Below are 24,652 nucleotides of genomic sequence, written 5' to 3' on the forward strand. Positions count from 1 at the left end.
CAATGGGATTTGGGGGGTTGGGGCAGGGGCTGGCAGATCCCTGCTTTTATCTTCCCTTCGAACCAAAAACCTGCCTCGCTGTCTGCGCTGCTCAAAGGTTCAAGGGGAGCTTTGCATTCCCTGGCCTGGGCAGCTCCGCTCTGCGCAGGCACCAGCGATTAAAGCGGGACTGGTCCGCCTGCCGCTCTCCTCCCACCCGTATTGAATGGGAAGCGGTGCCCCCTAGTGTCCACGGTGGGACTGGCAGCAGCTGGTACAGGCTTCCCCGGCAGAGTTTTCCTCGCAGCCTGAGCAGCTAGAGAGAAGTCAGACCAGCAGCTCCCCAGCTCGCTGCTCCTCTCCTCTCCGGCACTCACATACCTGCACTACCTCTCTCTTTCCTCCTCCTGCTTCTTTGCCTTTTTGCGCCCCTCTGTCCCCTCCCCTTTGGCAGCTGGCTCCCTTTTCCGACAGAGACTGGGATCAGATTACACTGTGTTTCCTGGACCCACTGCGACTTCCCAAGTGGATGTAAAAGGCTTCCAAACACCTAACTCGCTGTAGGAAGCTCTATCAGCTGCTAGGCTGTGACCGGGCGGGACCCGCTGCTGCCGCATGCCCTGCTCCTAGGGCTGCCACAGAACTAGGAGACCCTTGGAGGTTCTGCTTGGAGGGATCTGGCTTTGGGAGACTGGAGCTGAAATCAGCAAGGAGAGGGCATGTCACTTTAACAGCACAACAGACCATGGTGTTGTGATGACAGCAGCGCGGCTCAAGCCCGCGGGAGCCTTGAAGAGCCTTGGTTTTCGAAGGTGAGTAACACGCAGTGTGTGTAATATCAAGCAGGTTACTGTAAAAAAATGTATCTCGGATCGTGGCTTAAACAGTTGATCCAGCACTGTGTAATCAGGCAGAGTTGGTGTGTGTGCTGGTTGTCTAACAGCTGGAGAGCCTTCAGCATAAGACATTTCACTTGCTATAAAGTTCCTTTTGTTCTTAGCCTTATGCTTTTGATTTGTGAGGTGGGATTAATGGAATTAATGTGGCATCTAAAACTCAACCGAGAAAATGCTACTGAAAGTGTGAAATCTTCTCACTAGCAGGGAGGCTCCATGAGCTAATAGGTTTTGTCTTTTCCACCTCCAAAGTCGGTGATCCTGTGAGATGGCAGGTGTGGGGAGACTGCACTTCGATAATGTTGGATTTGTAACACCCGTAACCGAAAAGAGTCGGCTAACTCAAAATTAAGGGTGACACTGAGGTCCTCTTAACTGAGTCACCCAGCCATGAAGCAATGGAATGTCATGTCAGTTTTACCTTGCAAGAACACTCAAGGGCACATGTGTTAAGGATGGCTTGTCAGCCTAGATAATTATAATTGAACAGCGCCACTGTCATCTTGCTTCATTTTGAGAGAATGTTTACAAGATTGTTGAATATACGGTTGTTAGAAGTTGTGAAAATAATGTGTTGGAACCGTATTTACAAAGAGAACATTGAATAACAATATCTGAATACTAAACTAACACATTTCTTATATTGTACTCATGCTATATATATATCTAATATAGTTTATACATAGGATTTCAGAGACAACATAGACACTTCTGTATGGAATGGGCACAAAACCAGATAATAGCTAAAATTAATATAAGGTGGAAAGACACACAAAAAGTACTGCATGTTGAATTTTGCTCCAAGCAGTATAAATGGCTTTGTTTATTATTCTCACCAAGGGGTTAGGAAAGAGACGTCAGGAGAGGATAATAATGGCATAGCTAATGGCCACCCCTTTGAAACCACTGTGAAATCCTCTAGCTTTGCACCCATTCCGCTGCTGCAAAATACTTCTTTGGTCACAAACTATAGGGGACAAGCTATGAGTCCACTGTTAGCCAGCAGGCTGCATTGCAATTTCCTTTGAGCAGTGTTTATTCCATTTTGTTTTACAGTGGTGGCTTGCCTATTCTTATACCTAGATGAAGTGATTATTCAATTTGAAAAATAAGTGGCAGTTTTTCCTTTAAATTGCACATCCCTACCAGCATAGGGACCTAGACAACAAAAGTGATATAGCTGAGTGGTGTGCCACAGGTGAAAATACTGATACCATTGCTCTAAGTATTTTCTGTGCCCTATCATCCACTTGAACCATGAAGGAATATGAAGATGAAGAATGACATGCAAAAATGGTCCAAAGGCCCAAAATGAACATCATACCCCACTTCCTCAGACACTGTGGGGATCATTTCATGGTAGCACAGAATGGGGCAGAAGGGAATCTGTGGATTTAGCGGGACATGGATACATACGGCAGAATCTGGACGGGCAACTATTTGTTTTACATTCAATATTGCCAATCCTGTATTCACAAATCATGAGTCTGACTCCAAAAATCATGAGATTTTTTCAGGTAATACATTTTGGTTTCTTTTTATTTGCCTTCTGGTTTTGAGCCCTTAGGGTTCACATTTTCAATCTTTTCTGACACTTTTAAAAAAGAAAGCTGAGATTATCATTTAGTCACATGACTCCAGGAGTTGGGGCTTTAAGAAAAACACCAAGTATCACAAGACTGACAATGAAATCATGAGAACTGGCAACTCTATACATCATCCTATGACAAATCCACAGGGAAATACTTCATGCTTCAATATGTATCTTAAGTACATGCTTAACATTAAGCACATGCTTAAGTCCCATTGACTTCAACAGGTCTGCTCACATGCCTGAAGTTGAGCATACACTTAAGTGCTTTGCCTAACCAGGTCCTGAATCCTAAGCCTATAAGCATTAATTCCTACTCCACGCATTCAGAAGCTCTTGACAGACAAACTAAAGACCAAGCACATATGGGACAGTATTGCCAGCCTGGCTGCATATGGAGCAGTACTGACAGAGGTTCTAGGAACTGTCATGAAGCAGCAAACCATCAACATAGACACTGGATTTTCCTTGCAGATCTTAGGACACATGAGATTGTGGAGGACCATGCTCCTGACCACTCCCTGAGAAGGAAAACATTATCTCCATCCCCATTACTACATGATCTATCCCAGTAGATCTCTTATTTGGTAAAATTAATCTTCACAGTAGACATACAAATACCAGCCATAAATTAATGTCAACAATCTAAATATCTGACAGATAATTTTAAAGGAACACTATCAAAGCTGACAGGTCCAAAATGTAACATTTATTTCTAAATCTCCTGATTCTGAAAAGAAAGCTATGAGCCCCTCTAAAATTAAAATCTGAACTTTATTAAACTGACTTCTTTCTTCCACTCACCAACGATATATCTGGGATCCAGAATACATCTGTGATCTCTTCCAAGTTTCACCCCACTTTTCCCAGCTGCTCCATTTTGGGGAGCGCACAAGATACTAAAAATCAGAAATACTGCAGACTGAAACAAAAAAAATCTAATTTAAAGCATTTCACATAGAGTTAAAAAAAATCCAAGTTAGAAATAAAAGCAATTCAGCCATATAGAAATGTCACCTGTATAAAAATACCCTTTTTGGAAGGGATTTGGATATTTAAATGGTCAAGATACTCACTGAGACAAATTCACTATTGGCATTAGTGTGTGCAACTTTTTTATTCAGGGCCCTCATCTTCTTAGTGTCTGTAAGGGTCTCACACACATTTGGGTACTTGTAACAGAATGATCTTCTGCTGTCCTACCCTGTTAACACATCTCAGAAGAAACCTTCATAAAGCTGCTGAAATGTTGATGACTGACTCATTGTGGCAAGCGCAGCTCCATCCTCTCACAGAGGAGAAGGGGAAGTCCCGGATGGAAATCCTAGGGCCAGCCATGCTCAGGGAGGAAGTTCAGGCTGAGGTTTATATTGTATTATTGTTTTTGCATTTCCGATGAAGCCAGGAAGGGAGCAAGTTCAGACACTGACTCAGGGGAAAGAATAGGGACTCCGTCCATTCACAGCAGTCTATTAATAACAAGAAATATTTTTATTATGCCAATAGTGAATTTGGCCAACTACTTCCCTCCTACCCACTTCACAGCTGCCATATGTGATTCTGGGTTTGCTCCTGCATGCTTGTGCATTCAGAATGTCCACTGGAGCCAATGGGTATTTTGGCAGCTCTAAAAATAGTGGAGTAAACTATTAGTGTCTCTTTAAAGGCAGCTCTAAGAATGCTAGATTGAATTAATAGTGTATCACTGGAAGAGGACTACGCTATTGCTAATTATATCTTCCCTAACTCTAATTGCTTAGCTTTCCTTACATAGCTATTTTTATAGATCTACTGGTAAGATTATTAAATTGGCTTTTTTAATATACTGTACATCTTTTCTTATAATTTGGGGAGTTTAGATGCATGTGCACCCAAGCTCCTTCAGGTCTATTCAGATTTGAAGATCTTGTTGCACACACTTTCATTGACAAGCTCATTTTCCCTCGATTGCAAAGATCTGATACAAACTACATGTCCTGACAATTAATAGACCAATATCCATCCCTCACATGTACCTCCACTGATGGGGTATGTTTTAGACCAGGTGACGTCAATCCTGCCTTCCCCTGCCCTACATCTGTGAGCAAGGAGGGCCACGACCACTTCTTGTTCCATTGAGCAACATGATGTTGGGATCCAGTACAGGGAGCCCACAACCCTTCTTTTTCACAGAGTGCCAGGGGGGTTGCATGTGCTTCAGCTTATCGGGAACTAGAAAGGAAGGTAAGTGGAGGAAGAAGGAGGGGCCAGCACACCTGTGATTATGTGGCCTTGGAGTTTATACTCCAAACCCTATTGTAAAGAAAGCTTAAAAAGAGAGTTTAAAATGAGTTTGTGTAATCTCATTTTTTTAACATGCAGTGCAGCTTCATTTTACCTGTTCTCCTGTGGTTTCTAGTGAAATGCAGGTTCGAACCAGCTAGTCTGTAGGAGGTTCCTGTAAGATTAAGAGCCAAGGTAAAATAGTCCTATCAGAGCTAGACTTGTAGCCGAGAGCCTTCTCAACAGCACCGTGGCAGGCAATGATTTTAATACGAGGGTGGCATTTACAGTAATAACATTTCCATAAGTTCATATCTGAGCTTTTGTTTTGCAGCTAGGCACACAATGGGTATTTTACTAGGAAAACCAAAGGATATTATAGGTCTCACCTTAAAACCGTTCTATATTGTGTGCATGTGATGTCTGTTCTTAAAGAAAGGCTGTGTATATTTAACCCCAAGCAGATATCGCTACCAAAGCCTGTCTTCAGTCTATTATATGTGTTCTCTTGGAAACTGAATTTTACATTGATAAGTGCTAACTTCAATAAGCAAATCATGCAAGTAATTTTTATTTTGGGTATCTTAAGCAGATTGTGCATAAGCTGTCAGTGCAAGAAATTTTATGTATTGGCCTTTGAAGACCCTTACTAGCTAGTACAGCTATAGCAACAAGTTTTCATTCTGGGCTAGATACTAGATACTATCTTAAGCTATTGGCGGGGCGAAGAAAGCTTCTATGTACATTATGGCTATATATGTATCACAGGATAAATTAATGCAGCATGAACTTTAAAGTGATGCTGAAAATGTATAGGCTCAAAGTTTCATTTACTTCGGAATTGCTATAGTCTGATAGGGAAAGGCCACTGGATTTTAGGGGTCAGTTGATTTTAAAAGAAATTTGGGATGTGCAAGGAATGCAGGGTTGGACCCTAAATAGCTAGGGCCAGATTCTCCCAGGATCCATGGGAGCCTAAGGCCATTAGCTTGGAGGCCCATATATGCTGGCAGCCTCTTCTTTCCCCCAGCAGTGTAGTTCCATTGAGCCATGCTGCCAAGAACTCCTCCTTAGCTGTGACGGCTCTGAGGGATTAGAAGAGAACTCAATGGAAAAGTTAATACAGCCTTCTGCCTGAAAGAACATCTATGATGAAGCTGGAAGCGAGACAACGTGCATGTCCCCTCTCCTCTGACCTGACTCTACCCCTTTCTTCTGATGGAGCCTGAACCATACCGAAAGCTGTCTGCAGGAGGTGAGGGGGATGAGAAGAGGAGTGGATGGCACCTTAGCAGCTTCTTCTGCAGAGAGGAGGCGGGATACACACATAGAGGACCCCTCCATGCAGAGATCAGAATGAGCACAAAAGTGCTGCTTTCATGGATTTCCATGCCATTTCAGAGAAGCTGCCAAAACTGCCACTAGATTTAGGGGGGAGGCCTTAAAAACACATTTCTTTGTATCCCTTCTTCTGGCTCCTTAGCAGTTCAATGCTATTCACTGCAGAATTTAGACAGGCATTTTCACAAGTTTCTCCAAAGTCCTCGCGCTTCTGAAAATTGTTTATCCAGCTTTCTCACTGCCAGCCGTATGATGAAGGAAGATTTGTATCCACATAAAGAAATACTCAAGAGCATAGTATAAGGGAATATTTATAAAACAGGCAGTTACTGAGCTACCGTAGGTATCTGGACTTCACGATAATCCCTTCATCTTCAAGTCTCTAAAGACATTGTCTCTCCTGACTGTAATGTGTAGCTTCTAAATAACATCCTTCACTTGGGGCTCAGGTACGAACAGGCTGAGCTGCTGTAGGACTGATAGTTAACAGCTCTCCCTCAGCGAGTGGTGTCTGGAGGAGACCACAAACAGGTAGGGGCCTCCAGAGGAGCAGTGGGGGGCACAACTACCAGCTGCAGAGGGCACTTCTCCAAAAACAGCTCTGTAATCACCTGCCATTGCTCACTGGGGCAGGGGGAGACAAGACTGTTCCACGCTACCCAGACACCTCCCGCAAGGTCATTGAGCAGGGCTGCTGGCAGCACCTTCCTTGTGCTCAGGTTGTTCATGCTATGGTGAACGTGGCAATGGCCCACTCAGGTCGGCATCAGCTACGAGGCACTTGATATTTCAATCAAGGTGTGCTCCACTACTTCTTGTCAATAGTTGGCTTCTTGACACAGTCATGGAATTCAACTAAAACCTCCCTCACTGAAACAGTGGGGAGCACTCCTTGTAAACGGGTACCCATAAGAAATGAACAGAATTAATTCGCTCTCCTGTGGCCACACTCTCTCCTTAAAACCCAGCATGACAGATTATCCAGCCCATTGTGACATATTCCCATGACCTGTGAATGCTAACTCCAATTCGTATGCTAGTTTTTGCTCTAGAAATGTTGCTACAGTTTCCCCTAACTCCCACCAGGAGAGAAACAAACACTGACATACAGACACTTGAGAGATGAATGGAATCGTTCAGGTGCTGAAGTGGTGACAAAATGAAGACTTGTTCCTAACAAAAAAACTAATGAGCAGTTTTCAGATGCTCCATTTGGTACCAGCATTAGTATCAATTATCCTCCTTTGGTAATATTACATCTTTTAATAAGGTTCAGTAATGTCATCATTTCTCAACGCTAATCTGACAAGCAAAGGCCTCTTCAAAAGCATTGTCTTGCTGCGTCGAGATTTCTAACATTTCAGGCTGTCAATTACTGAATGATATCTCGTACAGACTTCAGCACCCGACAATTCCACTAATCTCAAGTGTCTGTATGTCAACTCTTTCTCTTTTGGTGGGAGTCTGGGATAAAAGCAACAATGTTTCCAGAGCTAAAAGGTATCATAATGTGTCTTAAAGTCCTCAGGTCAGAGGAACATGTCAAAGTGTGCCGGGTAATCTGTGATGTTGGGTCTTAAGGAGCAAGCATAGCTGCAGGCAATTTAATTCATTTTCAGTAAAGAATTAACACTGGGTTGCATCAAGACTGCTACTGCTTCAGGTTAGAGCCGCTGTTCTAAAACTGAACTGCCATCCTCTTTATTTCCAAAGGTGAAAGATTGTCATATTCAGTATACTAAGGTGCAAAGCCTGCTGGTTTTATAAGATCTGCGTTGTAATCCTAGCACAAACTTCTTTGGACATTTAACAAGACCTAACACTTTCAGGTCATTTGGTTTTCCCCATGCTGAAACAGGCTCTTGCCAGCTTCTTCACAGTGCCCTTCATGGTACGAGCTCACAACCTCTGATGCCCTTGGTCACGTATTAAAACCTTTGCTTTGCTTCTGACTCAGCCTCTTCTGAGCTCCAAGTTCAGCACCTTAACGGATCCTCCCAACTGAATTGTACCCAGTTTAACATCCTCCAGCTGAGCTTTACAAAGCTGAGTAGGGGATTTAGACACAATAACATATGTGTCTAAATCTCTGAAATGGCTTTGAAAATCCAGTGTCCACATGCAACTCTAGTGATTTTAAATAAATTCATAGAGTCATAGGATTGGAAGGGACCTTGAGAGGTCATCTAGTCCAGTCCCCTGCACTCATGGCATAAAATAAAAGCAGATTTTTAGTGGCACATTGCAGATGAGAACACAAATAGAACAAAATAAAGTCTGAATAAGCATAACTATATTTACTCAGTGGGTCTTAATGTAGCCCTCTCCTGGAGCAGCCCTCCTCTCCAAGCTTGATAGAGTCTACTTGCTCCTTTGTGGCCCTGTGGCCCATCCTGGCAGTAGTGGGCTTTGGGCTCATTGTTCTCCTGGGGCTGATGGCAGGTGTTACTCTTTGCTTACTGGCCATGGGAACTAAACAGGATTTTTTTGTGTACGCTGCCTCCACCTAGTGGCAGGATTTACAAAGGTGTTTATGTGCCTGAAGACACTGTACATAGATGCCTGGTGGGATTTTCAAAAGCACCTAAATGAGATAGGCACTTAACTCCCATTGAAATCAATGAGAGTTAGGCACCTTAACTACTTAGGTGATTTTCTAAATTCCTACAGGCACCATCTGCAGCCCTAGACATCTAAATATCTTTGTAAATCTGGCCCTTTCTTCTGTCTCAGGCAACTGAGCAGACAGATCGTTGGGGCCCTTCTCTTCTCTGGTATCTCCAAAGTATCAGGCACTACACTACTACCCCTTACTCAGATGAAAATATGGAGGCTAAATTGTGTTGCTCCTATTGAAATTAACCATTGATTTCAATGGGAGCAGAGTCAAGCACTTTTGAATGCCCCATCCAATGGGAATAATGCGTATCATCTTAAAATTCACTCCACCTAGCTGATCTTTTTAAACGACTTGTGATGGACAGCACCAGTGCAGATTGCCAGCTCTTAAGCCCAATAATGCCCTGCCGTGCGATGCAGTACAGAGCCTGTATGGATTCTGTGGTTGATGGAATTGAAAAACTGTGCTACCTGGTAAAGTTCTCAGGACTGTATAACATATATTTTAAAAGGTTACAAAATCCTGCATTTTTGCAGAAAGTCTGGATGATTGAAGGCCCTGTAGGCTGGCACTGTTATCCTGCAGGTGACGTACCTCTGATGTAACATCACCGGCAGACTATGTGTCGAGGAGTCATTCAGAGTGTGAGCTGCTGCTACACAATGGGCTTGGATGGCACAGAAAGAAATAGAAAGGTGTCTTTAAAATCAATTACATGCTGAAATCCCCTTCTGATCTGATTATCTGGCGCATTCAGAATGTAATTTTGAGCTTGGTAAGGTTTGGGCAGGGTGAGTTACTGAAACATTTTCAGGTCACCTTTAAGAAAGGCTGAAATATCCTGCAATTTACTTTACAAGCTTTTTAGAGTAATCTGTGTCTCCTTTATCCTGTCACACCGATCATTTGGTGTGATGATGAGCAATGGAAAATGTCAGATGCTCCTAATAACAACAGTTTTCATGTGATGCACAAAGATGAAATTCAATTCATTCAAGATGCAATTCAAAATCTGTCCTGAAAAATAGGTTCAGGGTATCTGATCATCTGGGATCTACCACTACATCTCCTGAAGGACATACAAACAAGATTGGAAGGTGTTTGGGGAAGGGATAATGTTTTTTTGTGTCCATATACAACACCTAGCACTACTGGGCCTGATCCAGTAATCTTTGATTTTTTCCCTCTCAGCACAACTCATCCCCAGCTATAGGTACAGCTTCAGCAAGGCATTTAACACATGCTTAACTTCAAGCATGTGAGCACTTCCATTGACTTCACCTGGAACTACCTGCACACTAGAAGTTGAGTACTTGCTTAAGCGCTTGCTGAATTGGGGCCACAGTGCAGCAAAGCTCTGACCCAAAACTCAGTGAAGTCAGGGGGAGTCTTTCCATTGACATCTATGGGCTTTGGACCAGAGCCCAAGAGAATATATTAGGGCAGGGGTTGGCAATCTGTGGCACGCGTGCCAAAGGCGGCACGCGAGCCAATTTTTACTGGCACGCTGCTGCCAGCCGGGGTCCCAGCCGCCGCCCCCACTCATCCTGCTGCCGGCCTGGGTGAACGGAACCCCAGGCCGGCAGCAGGCTGAGCGGGGCTGGCAGCCAGGACCCTGGCTGGCAGAAGCCGGCAGATGGAACACTACACCCGGGTAGGGAAGGCTGTGCCCCCTATCCACCCCTTCCCACTTCCCACCCCCTGACTGCCCCCCTCATAACCCTCACCCATCCAACCCCCCCGCTCCTTGTCTCCTGACCGCCCCCTCCGGGACCCCCTGCCCCCTAACTGCTGTCCTCAGAAACCCCCCCCATCAATCCCCTACCCTGCTCCTTGTCTCCTGACTGGCCCCTCCTGGGATCCCCCCATCCCAATCTGCCTCCCCGGGACCCCACCCCCCAATCCAAGTCCCCCTGCTCCCTGTCCTGACTGCCCCGACCCCTATCCACACCCCTGACAGGCCCCCCAGGACTCCCACGCCTATCCAACCACCCCTGTTCCCTTACCATGCCACTCAGAGCATCAGGACTGGCAGCCATAAGTAGTACACCGTAAGTAGCACATTCCTATGGGGAGCAATTTAATACACTACACCTGGCCCCGCTCAGCCCGCTGACGGTCTTGGGTTCTCAAAATACGTTCTCGCACCCCTTATCAAAATTTACACTATAATTAGCTTAAAAACTTGAAAACTTAAAAACTTTATTTGTATATTACAGTAATCATTAAAAAATGTATAATGTTAATAAATACATAAGTTTGGTGAAAAAGTAGTTGTACTTATGTGCCTGTGCTTAATTTGTGTTTTCGATGATTTACCTTCTAAAAAAATCTCGCATGTCTCGCATCCCCAGAAAGGGCATCTCGCACCCCCAGGGGGTGCATGCACTCCAGCTTAAGAACCACAGCACTAAACTGATAAGATCTGCATTTTAATTTAATTTTAAATGAAGCTTCTTAAACATTTTAAAAACCTTGTTTACTTTACATACAACAATAGTTTAGTTATATATTATAGACTTATAGAGAGAGACCTTCTAAAAACGTTAAAATGTATTACTGGCACACAAAACCTTAAATTAGAGTGAATAAATGAAGACTCGGCACACCACCTCTGAAAGGTTGCCGACCCCTCTATTAGGGTGACAAGGTGACCTGCTCAGCATCTCTGAAAATCATGCCACTTTTATTGATATGAATTCAGGCGCCTAACTTTAAGTCTCAACTTTGAAACGTTGTCTTAAGTCACTTGGCCCATGTTACCCCATAAATCAATGACAAAATTGGGAACAAACCCCTAATCCATTAGACTTCATCTGTCTCCACTAAAAATGAGCTTGGATGGCCACAAATTTAAATTAAATTCATCATCCCCGGTTGACTATTAAGCTCTAATATTCTTCCATTTACATTCTGTAAGTAGTTTTATGTTGTCCCATTTTCTTGTTCCTTTGTTCTCAGAAATTTAACTTTTATGATAGAGAATTGGAGTGGGGAAATTAAAGACATCATAGTTCCCTGCTCCTTATCACTGACAAGAGAATTTGAACAGATTTAGCTACACCTAAAAATTAGGAGTAACTTGCGAGTCACAATAAATTCTGTGGTGAAAACAGAGCATCCATGTTATATTGTCTGCCCTTGACTGAGTTGCAGGAGGACTCTGAGGTTTTGTAGTGATAATCCACACTATTGAAACTTTCTCTTTATGTGTTTTTATAGCCCGACATCCCATTCAAAAGTCACTTTAATAGGCCTCCAATTTATGGAAAAGTTATAGCAAATCCTTATAATAAAGACCCAGTTCAGGAAAGTGACAGATGAATGTTCTGTGCTACCCGTTCCTGGAACGGAGCTGGACTGGCAATGTCACTGGATGATGCCATATCCAATGTATTGTGGTTTTCATCAGTGTTGCTGTGGATGTTTGTTGCATTTTTTCCTACAGTTACAATTGGGACGCTAGATAACAGTTGTTTTAGATCACCTTCAATGGAGATTTAATATAAGGACTGGAACAACACCTATTAATGTAACACAATATAGGAATGGCCAAAGCTATGGCGAGACATAATAAAATGAGAATCTGAGCAGTGTAATGGCAAAATTTGTTCTCTTTTATGTTTTGTCCCTGTACTAATTTCCCAAGTGCGATTGCACTGATAATTTTTGCTTTGACTGAGGAGAGGTATTGTCCACTCACAAGATAAGAGAGCAGACAAGAAAATCCAACAGGCACTTGAATGAATCACAAAAAGGAAACCTTTCAGAATGATGTAGTCATTGATGACACCACAGTTCACATACACAGAAACAAGAACATATGCTTTAGGACAGAGGTTCTCAAACTGTGGTCTGGGGACACGCGCTCCATTCAGGTGGTCCGCGGATAGTTCCCTCTAAGGTACGCGCCTAGGCGGCCGCACACAAAACAATGAAGGGCCACTATTACAAAACAATGAAGCTCCACTAATTAGGTGCCTGGACCCAGGGGAAGACGCACATGTAAGGTGAGGTGGTGGCCTTGGGGGGAATAGGAGGTATGTGGGAGGGGGCAGTGGGGTGAGAAGAGGGGTTGGGGGGAATTTGGAATATGCAGGGCTGCTGCGTCCAGAGAAAAAGGCAACTTTCCCCAGGTCCAGAGCTGTGGCTGCCGAGGAGAGACAGCCCTCCTTCCCAGCCTCAGCTCTGTGGCTGCTGTGGCCAGAGAGAGAGGGAGAGACCCCCCCTCATTCCCAGCCCCATCTTGGGGCCTGCCATGGCTGGGGAGAAAGGTGGAGACCCCGCTCCTTCCCACCCCCAGCTCAGGGGCTGTTGCAGCAGTGGAGAGAGGGCACATTCATCACATTAGAAAGGTCAGACTACTGATATTAAAATATGAGTTGTGTGCTTTTATTTGTAGAACAAAATAACCCGTAATTATTAAGGGTTTTTTTATATAGTGCTTTTATCCAAAGTGCTTTACAATAGTTAGCTAACGGTACAAACAACATTTGGAAAGTGGTCCGCCAAGACCTTCAGCAATTTTCAAGTGGTCCGCAAAAAAAAAAGTTTGAGAACCACTGGTTTAGGGGAAAGGGGCCTGTTCAAATGAAACCAGGGCTGGAACATCCCACGGAAGTGCACACGTACTACATCACGGAAGACAAAGGGGCCACTCTTAAACTTTGAAGGTATTTCTATGCACTTATTAAACTTCTTGAAAACAATTTGATAACACTATATGAAAATCATCAGAATTCTTAACTAGCATTCTGTATGTGATCATGCAGGAATCATGAAAACTGACTTCTTCAAGAATGAAATCAGCAAGGAAACCAGTCCCATTTGTAAGATGGTATGAAAATAACTAAAAATCTTGCAGATTCTTTCAAGGTGAGTACCACCTAATTCATATGCAGTCAGGATTCCATGGGAGTATTAGGAGTGGTACAGCTGTTCATGCTTTCAATAAATATTGTTAATGTAATAAAAGCACACAAAACATCATGACTGGTCTCCTGAGGTGCCTAATATTTCTGTTACAGATGAGTGGCCTTTTGGCCTAAATACACATTGGTCACTGCGTTCATCACTGAAGGAAGAATAAAATGGATAAAAATTCCACCACAGTGAGTATATAGCCAGCATACCATTACTATGTGTTAGCAATCACTGCAGCATTCCTTATTCTCATTAAGCAATTTTGTCTTAACAGATCACCAGACTGGAAGCTCATTGAAGTGGTTTGGCACAAGATGCACCACCTGCATGCACATATTAAACTACTCCACAGGATGAATTGTTGGGTGGTATCCACAAATACCGAATACGATTTTAACTTGGGAATTTGTAAACAAGTGCATGGACCTTACTGACAAAGAACTGCCAGCAAAAATCTAACCAAACTATTCTAAAGATATTTCTCAAGAATAAGAAATATTGCCAGTTGCTTCCTCAATGTCTAGCTTGTGTCTCACTGGTCCCCCCTCTCCTTCCCGCCCTCCCCCTGATCTATTACACCACAGATTTTGTTATGCGGGACAGAACACAAAGCCCAGTGGGGGCTGGGGGAGCTTTAAACTATCTTTGCACCCTTCTTATCTGGGCTGCTGCAGAGTTTGGCCCCCAGAGCATTTTGGGTAGCCCTACAGGCCTGCCTAAATTATGGCAACCTGTCCCCAGCTGCCTCTGGGTGGAAGAACCACCAATATTAGCTGCAACACTACATGCTGTAGTCTTGCCCTTGCTTACCTCCAAAACACCCCTCCTGGCCAGGGCCGGCTCCAGGCACCAGCTTACCAAGCAGCTGCTTGGGGCAGCCACTCCGGAGAGGGGCGGCACGTCCAGCTATTCGGCGGCAATTCGGCGGACGGTCCCTCACGCCCGCTCGGAGTGAAGGACCTCCCGTCGAATTACCGCAGATCGCGATCGCAGCTTTTTTTGGGGGGGAGGCTGCTTGGGGCGACCAAATCCCTGGAGCCGGCCCTGCTCCTGGCCCAACCCCCATGCCTGATATACCCCCATGCCGGGGGCCTTGTTGGACAACATAAGCTGTTGTGTGCAAAGCTGAAGCCGGAGGATTTCTCCCTTGGCCAGATCCAAGGCTGTAGAAACACAAAAGGGCCCTATCAGTGGGAGGATCCTTTCCTGTGCCCCCTGTAGCATTTAACAATAAATATAACCACTTATTTGCTAGTCTAAAGCTGTGGCTCTCAACCTTTCCAGACTACTGTACCCCTTGCAAAAGTCTGACTTGTCTTGAGTCACCCCAAGTTTCATCTCACTTAAAAACTACTTGCTTACAAAATCAGACATAAAAATACAAAAGTGTCTCCGCACACTATTGCTGAAAAACTGCTTACTTTCTCATTTTTACCATATCATTATAAAATAAATCACTTGGAATATAAATATTGTACTTACATTTCAGTGTACAGTATATAGAGCAGTGTAAACAAATCACTGTCTATAACATTTTAGTTTGTACTGATTTCACTAGTGCTTTTTATGTAGCCTGTTGTAAAACTAGGCAAATATCTAGATGAGTTGATGTACCCCCTGGAAGACCTCTGTGTACCCCCAGGGGTACGTGTACCCTTGGTTAAGAACCACTGGTGTAAAGGGCTTATTATTAATATAGCATATAAAACTGCTTATTGTGACTTACAGTATTTAACTTAATGTGGTGGCTAAAGGTTGTTGCATCAGGTAGTTCAAACGCACCCTTTAAAATGTGGCTCTATAGTGTATGAACAGTGACTGCATAAGTGCAGTCAACAGGCCTGCTCCCTGTATCAGTTATCAGCAGGTTGTGAAACTTCACCACTATTCACAGCTTGTGCCTCTCCAGGAAAGGGTTAAACCACTCTTCACACTTTTAAGTTCCGGAAAAAGTGCAGCTGCTCCAAGGACAAGCTGAGGGAGGGGAATGAGGAGTCTCATGGTCAGGGAGGGGAATGAGGAGTCTCATGGTCAGCAAGCTTTGGGCAAGAACATTGCTGACCGCGCCTGCAGCAAGTACAAAGGACGAGACACAGAAGCCTGAACTGTCAGTGTGTAGCACATCCTCCGGAAAGCTGCAACACGAACCATAAGACAGCACTGGCTTGGCAAAAGGCCAATTCCTTGGTGATTCCTCAAGACAAAATGTTCCCTGTGCCATTTCCCAGTTTGTAAAGGATGTGATGCCCTAGCCCCAGCAAGCCCTCTGTTCTGCATGTGCCCCACTGACAATAAGAGAGTTCACCTATCAGACAGGCAGCAATTCACTAGCCCACCCCACACTGCTGGGGCCCAGGAATTCACTCTTCAGACAGGGTGGGGATTCACTAAGCCCCTATGATCAGATGAGTAGGATGTCGAGTGCCTCACCACGTGGGAAGATGCTGTGGCAAAACCGTGATTCTTGGATTAATTGCACAGGGTTGTAAGTGACTTGGAGAGGGCTCATTCAGCAGGAAGGGTTTGTCTGCATGGGGACGTTTTACCAGTTACACTGATATAGTTATAACCCCCAGGGGACATTTATTCTGGTATAAAAGTAGCTTTTTGCAGCTTAGTTTAAACCCCTTCCCCAGGGACATAAACTACACTGAAAAAAGCCACTCTTCTACCAGTGTTCACCTGGGGAGCTAAACTGTGTGGGAGAATGCACTCACTGCTACCACACCTCCTCCTGGCTGGGTGTAGAGTAGCAGACTCCTTGCCTAGTGCCCCCGGCTGACAGCAGGCCCAGCCCTGCAGTTGTCTGCCTGTTCTCCTGACTCAGCCCTCTGCTCAGATCATGCTTAGTCCTACCCCAATGGGGGTAAACAAAGAGTCCAGTAAACTAAACTCAGCAAAACATAACTCTTCACCCCTAGCCAGACTCACTCCTCTGCTGTCTATTCATCCATTCCCAGGATCTGCAGGGTTGTCCTCCTGCTCTTGCATAGAGCGATACCTCTCAGGGCCTTCTCCCAGGTGGCCCAGCTCCAAATTCAGCAGTCCTTCTTCTCCCCCTGGTGTCAGCGCCACTTTTCCCAATGGCCAGTAGGGGAACCCATCTCCTTCCTCTCCTCTGGATGCCCTGTGGTGAGCAGCTAAGGTCTGCTCCCCCTGACTTCTCACTGCTTCTCTGGACTTCTTCCTATCTTGGCTTTCTTTCAGCCCCTTTCCCACAGCTCCTTCCAGGGCTTACTGTACCTCTGCCTCTCTCTAGGCCTTTCCTCCACTCTGTAGCAGTCAAGGAGGAACTGCAGACTTCTTCTATTCTCTCCCTGAAGCCCTCTTCTCATCAAGGCTTCCTTCCTTTATGCTCACCACTCAGCTCCTCCCCCAGCTGGGCATTGTCTTCACTTGGGCCTGGCCCATCCTCTAGATACAAGCAGGTGCCTTCATTAAGCTCTCTAGCTCCAGCTAAGCCTTTCAGTGCCACTGTGCGGTATATACCCCTCATACACCAGTACAACTGTAGCAGCTGGAATTCACACCTTAAATTAAACTGAAAGAACTACCCAGTGTAGACAAGGCAAAACACTTGGTTTCAAAATAAGATAGGGATGGGGGCAGTCAATTTGAAATAACTCCGCAGCGTATATATTTTCTCAATACATGTGACAGTGACTGTAATGAGTATTTACCTGTAAGCGCAGAGGAGAGCATGTGAACTGAGACTCACACCCTGAGCTTGTAGTGTATACATAACCATAGAGGGCACTGCAGAACCTCTCATATCCATTTTCCCATGTAAGTTATAACAAGTACCATACAAATAGTCTAAAACTTCAGCCTGGTTAACCCATGTTAGTCCAATCAATATTTCCCCAGTATTTCCATAGCCTACTATTATGTGACTAATCTAATCAAAGACCCTCTGCCGCCCTTGCATATACGAATTCCGTGCAGGGGAGTGGCAAGAGCTACCAGCAAGAGAGAGGAGGACAGCAAATAGGGAGGGATTAGAGGAGCGCAGAGTGAGGTGATCTTATCTCTGCATTTCCTGAGCCTTGTGAGTTTACAACTTTAATGCTGTAGATTGCAGGATTGATTTCACTGCTGGAGTGAGTGTCTGGCACCGAAGACACTCCATGTTCCAGCACAACTTTTGTACACCCCAAAGCCTTTTTAGAAGTGTATTCCTGGGGCTCTACCTTTTCAAGGGTTACCCAATTTACACCAGTGTTGAAACCAAGTTTCAGCTACTCTATGTTGGAAAGTAATATTGTGTAAAGTGGGTCTGTCTCAGCAACCGCTAAGTGATTTTTATTGCAGTAAGTAGCATCCAACAATAAACAAACAAACTTATTTGCTTGTTTACTGGCATGCTCATTATTATTATAGCATGTAACAACTACACTGCATATCGCATGATTCACAGTATTTTTTACTTACTAGGCTTATGGCAAAAGGTGGTTGAAACAGGATTTTAAACATGCTTTTTAAAATGGGATGTCTGTGAAAAGGACTGTGTAAAAATGGTATCTTTTTACTCCAACCCATCTGCACCCTGAGGGTATTCCAAGGAATACGTGTAGACTTTTGAAAGCAAAATAAATGTTTATTTTTAATTCTTCTTGCATTGCAGAGATAACACAGCTAAGAGAGAGTGAGCTGGATTCTAGCCTTTCTTATGCATCAACAGAATTGTTTTCTCAATTCTAATCAGTTACACCTGTGTAAATCCACTGCTGGCAAACAGGGTTGTACAGGTGTCACTGAGGGCACACTGATGTATGATTTTCAGATCCCAGGTGCAGTTTGCTGGGTAGATAGTAAGAGAAAATCTCTTCCTGCGAGCTGAGCAAATTTGATATGGAAATCAGTGAAAGAAAAATATAGAACCTGGGGTGCCACTCTTATCAGAGTTAGTCAAATAGAAAATTGAGGCACAAAATTATCCAGAAAAAAAAGTCAACATTTGCAACAAATTATTCAGCTGGCTCTTATCTTTATAGTTACTTTCCAGAGCAAGACTACTCTTTCAGTGTTTAAAAAACTGAATGAAAGTAATAAATGTATTTCTATCAGTTTAGAAATCTAAATAAATAATCGCCTGATGCCCATCTTGTGCTCTTATAAAATTTTAAATTCACATCATGTACAATAATATATGTATGTAAGAATGAATCATACAGGCACTCCACAGGGGTGTGATTTCTAAGGCACACTAAGGTGTTGTGCATTAATTGGTCCGTGTAGACCCTGCTGGTGTGCTTTAACATAGTGCTGTTTGAACCACTACTACATTAAAGCTTTAGTATGCACCAGCAGGGTCTGCACAAACCAATCAACGCACAACTCATTCGTGTGCTTTAGAACTCAGACCCCGATAAAGCACATTACCTCAAGCCTTAAGCCAACCCCACCATTATGACATTCTCATTCTTTTTAGTGCCAATATTTATTTTCTGTATTCTTTTGTTTTTCAGTATTAAATACATTGTTAAATCAGAGTCAATATTGCTGGTTGTTTATTTACTTCAGAAATAGCCCAGGTTGCTATTATGGAAACCTTGGATTTGTAGAAAAAACATTTTTTCGCTCTGTTCTAAATCCCTTTATATGTGGGTATACACAGATGGGGTGAGAGCCTGTGCTGTACCTCTAAGAAGCACAGCACCAAACTTGCACCCCCGGAGAAGTAGGCCATAGTGGCTTTAAGCCACCTTGCACCCTCCTTATCCTGGGCTGTTCTGTCGAGTGGCCCCCTGTGAAACTTAAGCCAGCCCTGGGGGCCAGTGTAAGTTACAGCAGCTGCTCCAGGATTGGCTGTTAGGCAACAACATTGCCCAGAATGTCCACAGTGCTACATGCTGCTCTCCAGTCCCCAACATTCCCCCCATACCAGGGCTTGCAAAGGGCTCCTCGTAAGACAGCTTTATGATTGTCTTCTAGGTGCATCTGCCAGGATAATTTTCCCCTAGCTGGAATTTGGGGCTTTAAGGACCCTTTGCATGGCTCCAGCCCCTTTACCCAGCATAACCAAATGCATAATGATGCATTTCTAACCATCAGAAGAGTGAAGTCTTCCAGGGGGAGCAGTGCGGGCACAAAACCTAACTGACTTCAAGACTGAGCTTGATAAGTTTATGGAGGGGATGGTATGATGAGACATGTAGCAGATCTGAGACTGCTAGCAGCAAATATCTCCTACTACCGGTGATGGGTCACTAGATAGGGAGAGCTCTGAGTTACTACAGACAATTCTTTCCCAGGTGTCTGGCTGGGGGGTCTTACTCACATGCTCAGGGTGTAACTGATCGCCATAATTGGGGTTTGGAAGGAATTTTCCCCCAGGTCAGATTGGTAGAGACCATGCAGGTTTTTTGCCTTCCTCTGAGGCATGGGGCACAGGTCACTTGCAGGTTTAAACTAGTGTAAATGGTGGAGTCTCTGTAAGGTGAAGTCTTTAACTTCAGTAACTCAGCTAGAGGTTAGGGGTCTATTACAGGAGTGGCTGGGTGAGGTTCTGTGGCATGCAATGTGCAGGAGTTCAGACTATATGATCACAATGATCCCTTCTGACCTTAAAGTCTATAAGTCTAAAGGGGGTGGAGTGGGGGTGAGGATCTCACCCTTACTTATCATGGCTCCGATCCTGCAAACGCTTATGCATGTGTTCACAGTTAAGTATTTGCATAAATATTTACAGCATCAGAGCCTATATGGATGCATGATAAAGTGAAGTGGAGTTAATCCAGATGTACACTAGGTTAAGTGGTATTAGTATCGGTCCCAAAGTGTCTGCTAGTAACTTACCCTGTCCAGAGGGCTTGCCCAAGGCCTATTATACCACAGGAGACCCACTTAAGCCCCAATATGAGGATGTGACATTTGGTCTAAAACTAAAAACAACTTCAGTATACAGAACATTGCATCCATGGCAGCATGCCATTCAGCTTTTAGTATTATGATACTCAGGGTTGCGATTCTCAGCATTTTCTTGTGAGTTTTGCAATATTTGCTGTTTTTCTTAATGCCACAGTGCCTCAAGTCATAATTATGTGGGACACTGCTAGGGTGACCAGATGTCCTGATTTTATAGAGACAGTCCCGATTTTTGGGTCTTTTTCTTCTATAGGCTCCTATTACCCCCCACCCCCGTCCCAATTTTTCACACTTGCTGTCTGGTCACGCTACACTCTGAGCCTTCTTTTTTTTTTTAAAAAAAGTAAGTTTCTAGCCTTTGTGGCTGTGGAAAAAACAGGAACCAAGTGCCCCTCCACCCCCCCAGGCTCAGAACCCAGAAGGCAAAGAAGAAGAATCCAACCTGTATTATTTTTTTTAAATCTCAGTTTTTCAATGCAATCGCATGATTTTGGGGACTGGATTCATGATTTCTGAGTGGTCGGGGTTGGCATTGTGGAATACATTAAGCATAATTAATTTTGATATTTCTTTGTGGTTTATAGATTCACAGTGTAGAATAGTAACAATGATCTCTGACTCAGGCTCTTCCTGACAGATAGGCTTGGAAGGAGTTGATTTTTATCGGTGTACATCAGTAAACGTCGATTTCACGCCCACACACAAACCGACAGAAACCTATTTCCAGCAATAATAACCAAAATTACAGACAGACAAAGTAAGAAAAATGCTGCTTGAGAACTGATTACAGTTTGATTAAAGGATATTTACTTTGTACATTTTGACATGCGATGTTGACAATTTGTGTTTTAACAGTTATAAAGGTTTCACTTTTTGAATCTCAACATCTACTGTCATTAAATAATTATTTAATTTCCTGCAACTGTGAAAACTTAAATTGATAAAAATGGAAAAAAGGCTTAAAAATAAATATCGATATGATCGGTACAAATTATGAAAAAATTGAATTCTGCCACACCTGCTGCTAGATACGGGCTCTCTGGATTAAAGGCACAGAGCTTTAGTTCTCCCAACTGGTCATTAATTGCTGGGAAATGCCCTTCCCATCCGTTTTTATTTATGAATCTGGTTTTCATTTTAGACTATTTCCTTGTCTCGGTGTCACCACCTCATTGCTACATCATTAGTGTCCCAAAGCTAAATTGCTCCAGCCCTCCACGGACATATGGGGCCTTGATTTACAGAATTCAGGCCTGTCTGCATTTTATGCATCTGTTTGACGTGTGTGTTTGTTGAATGTGCATGTGCAAACTTGGTATTTTGCATGTACACATGACTGTCTACCCCTGTGCATCTGCAAGCGCTTTATGCAGTACATCCACCCAATAGTCTACCCAGGGCTGGAGTCTGAAAATTAGGTGCCCCATGAACATTCTTGGAGAGAGAAGAGAGCATGTAACTGCATCCCAGGCTATTTTAGGACAGTACTTAGCACAATAGGACCTCAGTCTTGATTGGGGCTTCTCTATGCTACTACAATACAAATTATTACCAGTAATAATAAAAAATATAAACAGAGTTATACCAGTGTTTAAATTGGATTTGATTTAAATATACAGTCTTGGCAAAGAAAAAGAAGTGAAGGGGGTCTCATGTAGAGTCTGATCTTGGGTCAGCTCAAACAACATATCAGGTTTATGGTTATTTCATGGGGGTGGTGGTGTTTATGGTGGTATGGGTGCCTGAAAATCTGATTGTACTGCAAGTTAATTTTCCCATGATGGCAGTAATGTTCAGGATAATGCAGCCCAGCCCAGCATCTTGTGAGAAACTAGATAAGATGGCAATGAGTACACAGCATACATGAAACCAAGGTATTTGTGGGCATCTGCAAAATGTAATTTACTTGAAATCACTATTGTAAAATGAGCTGGGACAAGATGCCTTATATTCCATAATGCAGATGTTCTGTAGATTCAAATATGTGTTTCTGGGCCACTGATTTTCAGTGCGAAAGATGACAAAACCAATAACGCTTGAATATAACAAAAAGGTTTCTCTTTTAAGCCAAAGCTGCATGAAGCACTTTCTTTGAATTTCACAGCATGATGCAACTCACAGGCAGTGTTATAAAGCTATAATTCATAAATGCAATCTACTTCTACATGGAGCTGGGAAATCTCTCTCTGAGGGTTATGGTCAGAAAAAAAAAGTAGAAATCCAAAATAAAGTCACCCTCCCTTGTGTGCCACTATATAAATATTTAATTGTGTACTATATTGAATCTTAGTCATTGTACAGGGGTTAGGTCATTTTGTAGCGGTTACAACTTAATGATATCAAGCAGAAAAGGACATTAAGGAAAATATTAGTTCATTTTTACTTTTTCAAGTATATTGAGTGACAACGTTTTTAGAACAAGTTTGCTGCAAACTTTTGAGAAAAGAGACTTGCATTTGATTAGAAAGGTTGTCATTATGGTTGAGATGTGATTTCTAATCTAACTTCTCTCCCTGCAACTCTTCAGCTGCTCAAAACTTTCTGAAACAAACTCCTTTTGAGGCTGGAATTTCCCATGTTTGGTTTCAGTTCAAAGGCAATTTTTTTTTTAAGTTTGAGCAAATATTTCAGCTCCTTCCTATGTCCTATATGAACATGGAAAAAATACACTTCTCCCAGATGTTACAAGTTAAAATGTTGGGCTTGCATAGCTCCAAAGTGTCTGATGCTAGAAACTTCAAAATTACTGCGTTTTATACTCCCTACTGAGGAAGGACAAACAAGGGAAGTTGAAAAATCAATTCTGTAAGAACATTTTTAAAATGAAAATCCTAATACAACAAAATATGCCTGTGTCTTTCTGCAAGGTTATTATTCTATTCTAGATTCTATTTATTAGACATTTGACACTGTAGAACACATTCTTTTTTCCAGTGAGAGTAGTTTGATTTCAAGAAGGAGTCTCAAAATGTTCCTTGTTGGGTGCTGGGATTGTGGGCCAGTTTTTCAAAACATGGCCTCCATTTTGGCAACATCCGTTTGTGGGCACAAAAAAGTATGGGTGCAGTTAATGTCACTTGGCTGTGGAGGTACATGATTTGAGGCTGCTTTCATCCACCATGGCCTTGGGGAGACCTGATGAACAGTGTCCATACCTGAAAGAGTTGTATGGATGTTCGGCCTGGTAAGCTGCCTCCTAAGGAGTCTCAGGACCATTGTTCGGATAACACACAGCATGGGGTACACTACTGTACACCCCACTAAGTTATCTCTGGCTGCAAGGCCGAGCAACTTGGGAGTTAATGCTCATCAGTGTATGTTATATGGGGGAGTCACACTTAAATTTCAAAGTTATTAAATTCAGCCCTTGTTATGGGTTCTGCAGTACACAGGGGGGGTTGTTTTGTTTTTAAAGACTTCTTCATATGTTTTATCAACTCAGGGTCAGATGGGGCAGTACAGTTTTAACAGTTATCAAACATACTCTGCATTTATAAAAAAATATTTAAGGAACTGTTTGGTCAAGAAGAAAAATCATAATCACCATATTTTCATGATATTTTGGAGGCATTTACTGGTGGATATTGGTATGAACTTATTAAGATGGAAAAGCACCTGGCACTAATTTAAACATGAATTCCTTTATTAAGTCCAAAGGCCAAATGGTATTTTATACCAGTGGTTCTCAGCCAGGAATCCAGGGCCCCTGGGGGGCTGCAAGCACATTTCAGGGAGTCCGCCAAGCATGGCTGGCATTAGACTCGCTAGGGCCCAGGACAGAAAGCCAAAGCCCTGCTGCGCAGGACTGCAGCCCAGGGCCCCAAACCCCACCAACAGGGGCTGAAGCCGAAGCCGGAGCAACTTAGCTTCGTGATTCCCCCTGTGGCGTGGAGCCCTGGGCAATTGCCCTGCTTGCTACCCCTTAATGTTGGCCTTGGCTTTTATATGCAGCAAATCAGTTGCTCTGGCAGAGGTGGGCCGTGGAGTTTTTATAGCATGTTGGGTAGGGTTACCATATTTCAATCCTGCGAAAAGAGGACACTCCACGGGGCCCCGGCCCCGCCCCAACTCTGCCCCTTCCCCAAAGTCCCCGCCCCAACTCCACCCCCAGGGTGACCAGAGCAAAAAGAAAAAAAAATGGCAGCAGAGAAAAAAAAACAAAACAAAACCAAC

The 24,652-nt window shown here is 43.5% G+C and overlaps 1 protein-coding gene across 3 annotated transcripts in view; it reads left to right on the plus strand.

The window, feature by feature from the left end:
• Positions 1-211: 211 nt before the first annotated feature.
• The window catches only part of HTR1E (5-hydroxytryptamine receptor 1E), a 50,428-nt gene continuing 25,987 nt past the window's right edge, over positions 212-24,652 (plus strand). Inside the window, exons 1-4 of one of the 3 annotated variants that reach the window (XM_065588191.1) lie at positions 213-791; positions 13,462-13,564; positions 13,717-13,800; positions 13,887-13,980. The gene's annotated coding sequence lies outside the window, so the exon portion shown is untranslated. Of the gene's footprint in view, positions 792-13,461; positions 13,565-13,716; positions 13,801-13,886; positions 13,981-24,652 lie in introns of all 3 variants that reach the window. The other 2 variants (XM_065588193.1, XM_065588192.1) reach the window with 2 other exon arrangements.

Source organism: Chrysemys picta, chromosome 3 (assembly GCF_011386835.1).
Source record: "Chrysemys picta bellii isolate R12L10 chromosome 3, ASM1138683v2, whole genome shotgun sequence".
Lineage (NCBI taxonomy): Eukaryota > Metazoa > Chordata > Testudines > Emydidae > Chrysemys > Chrysemys picta.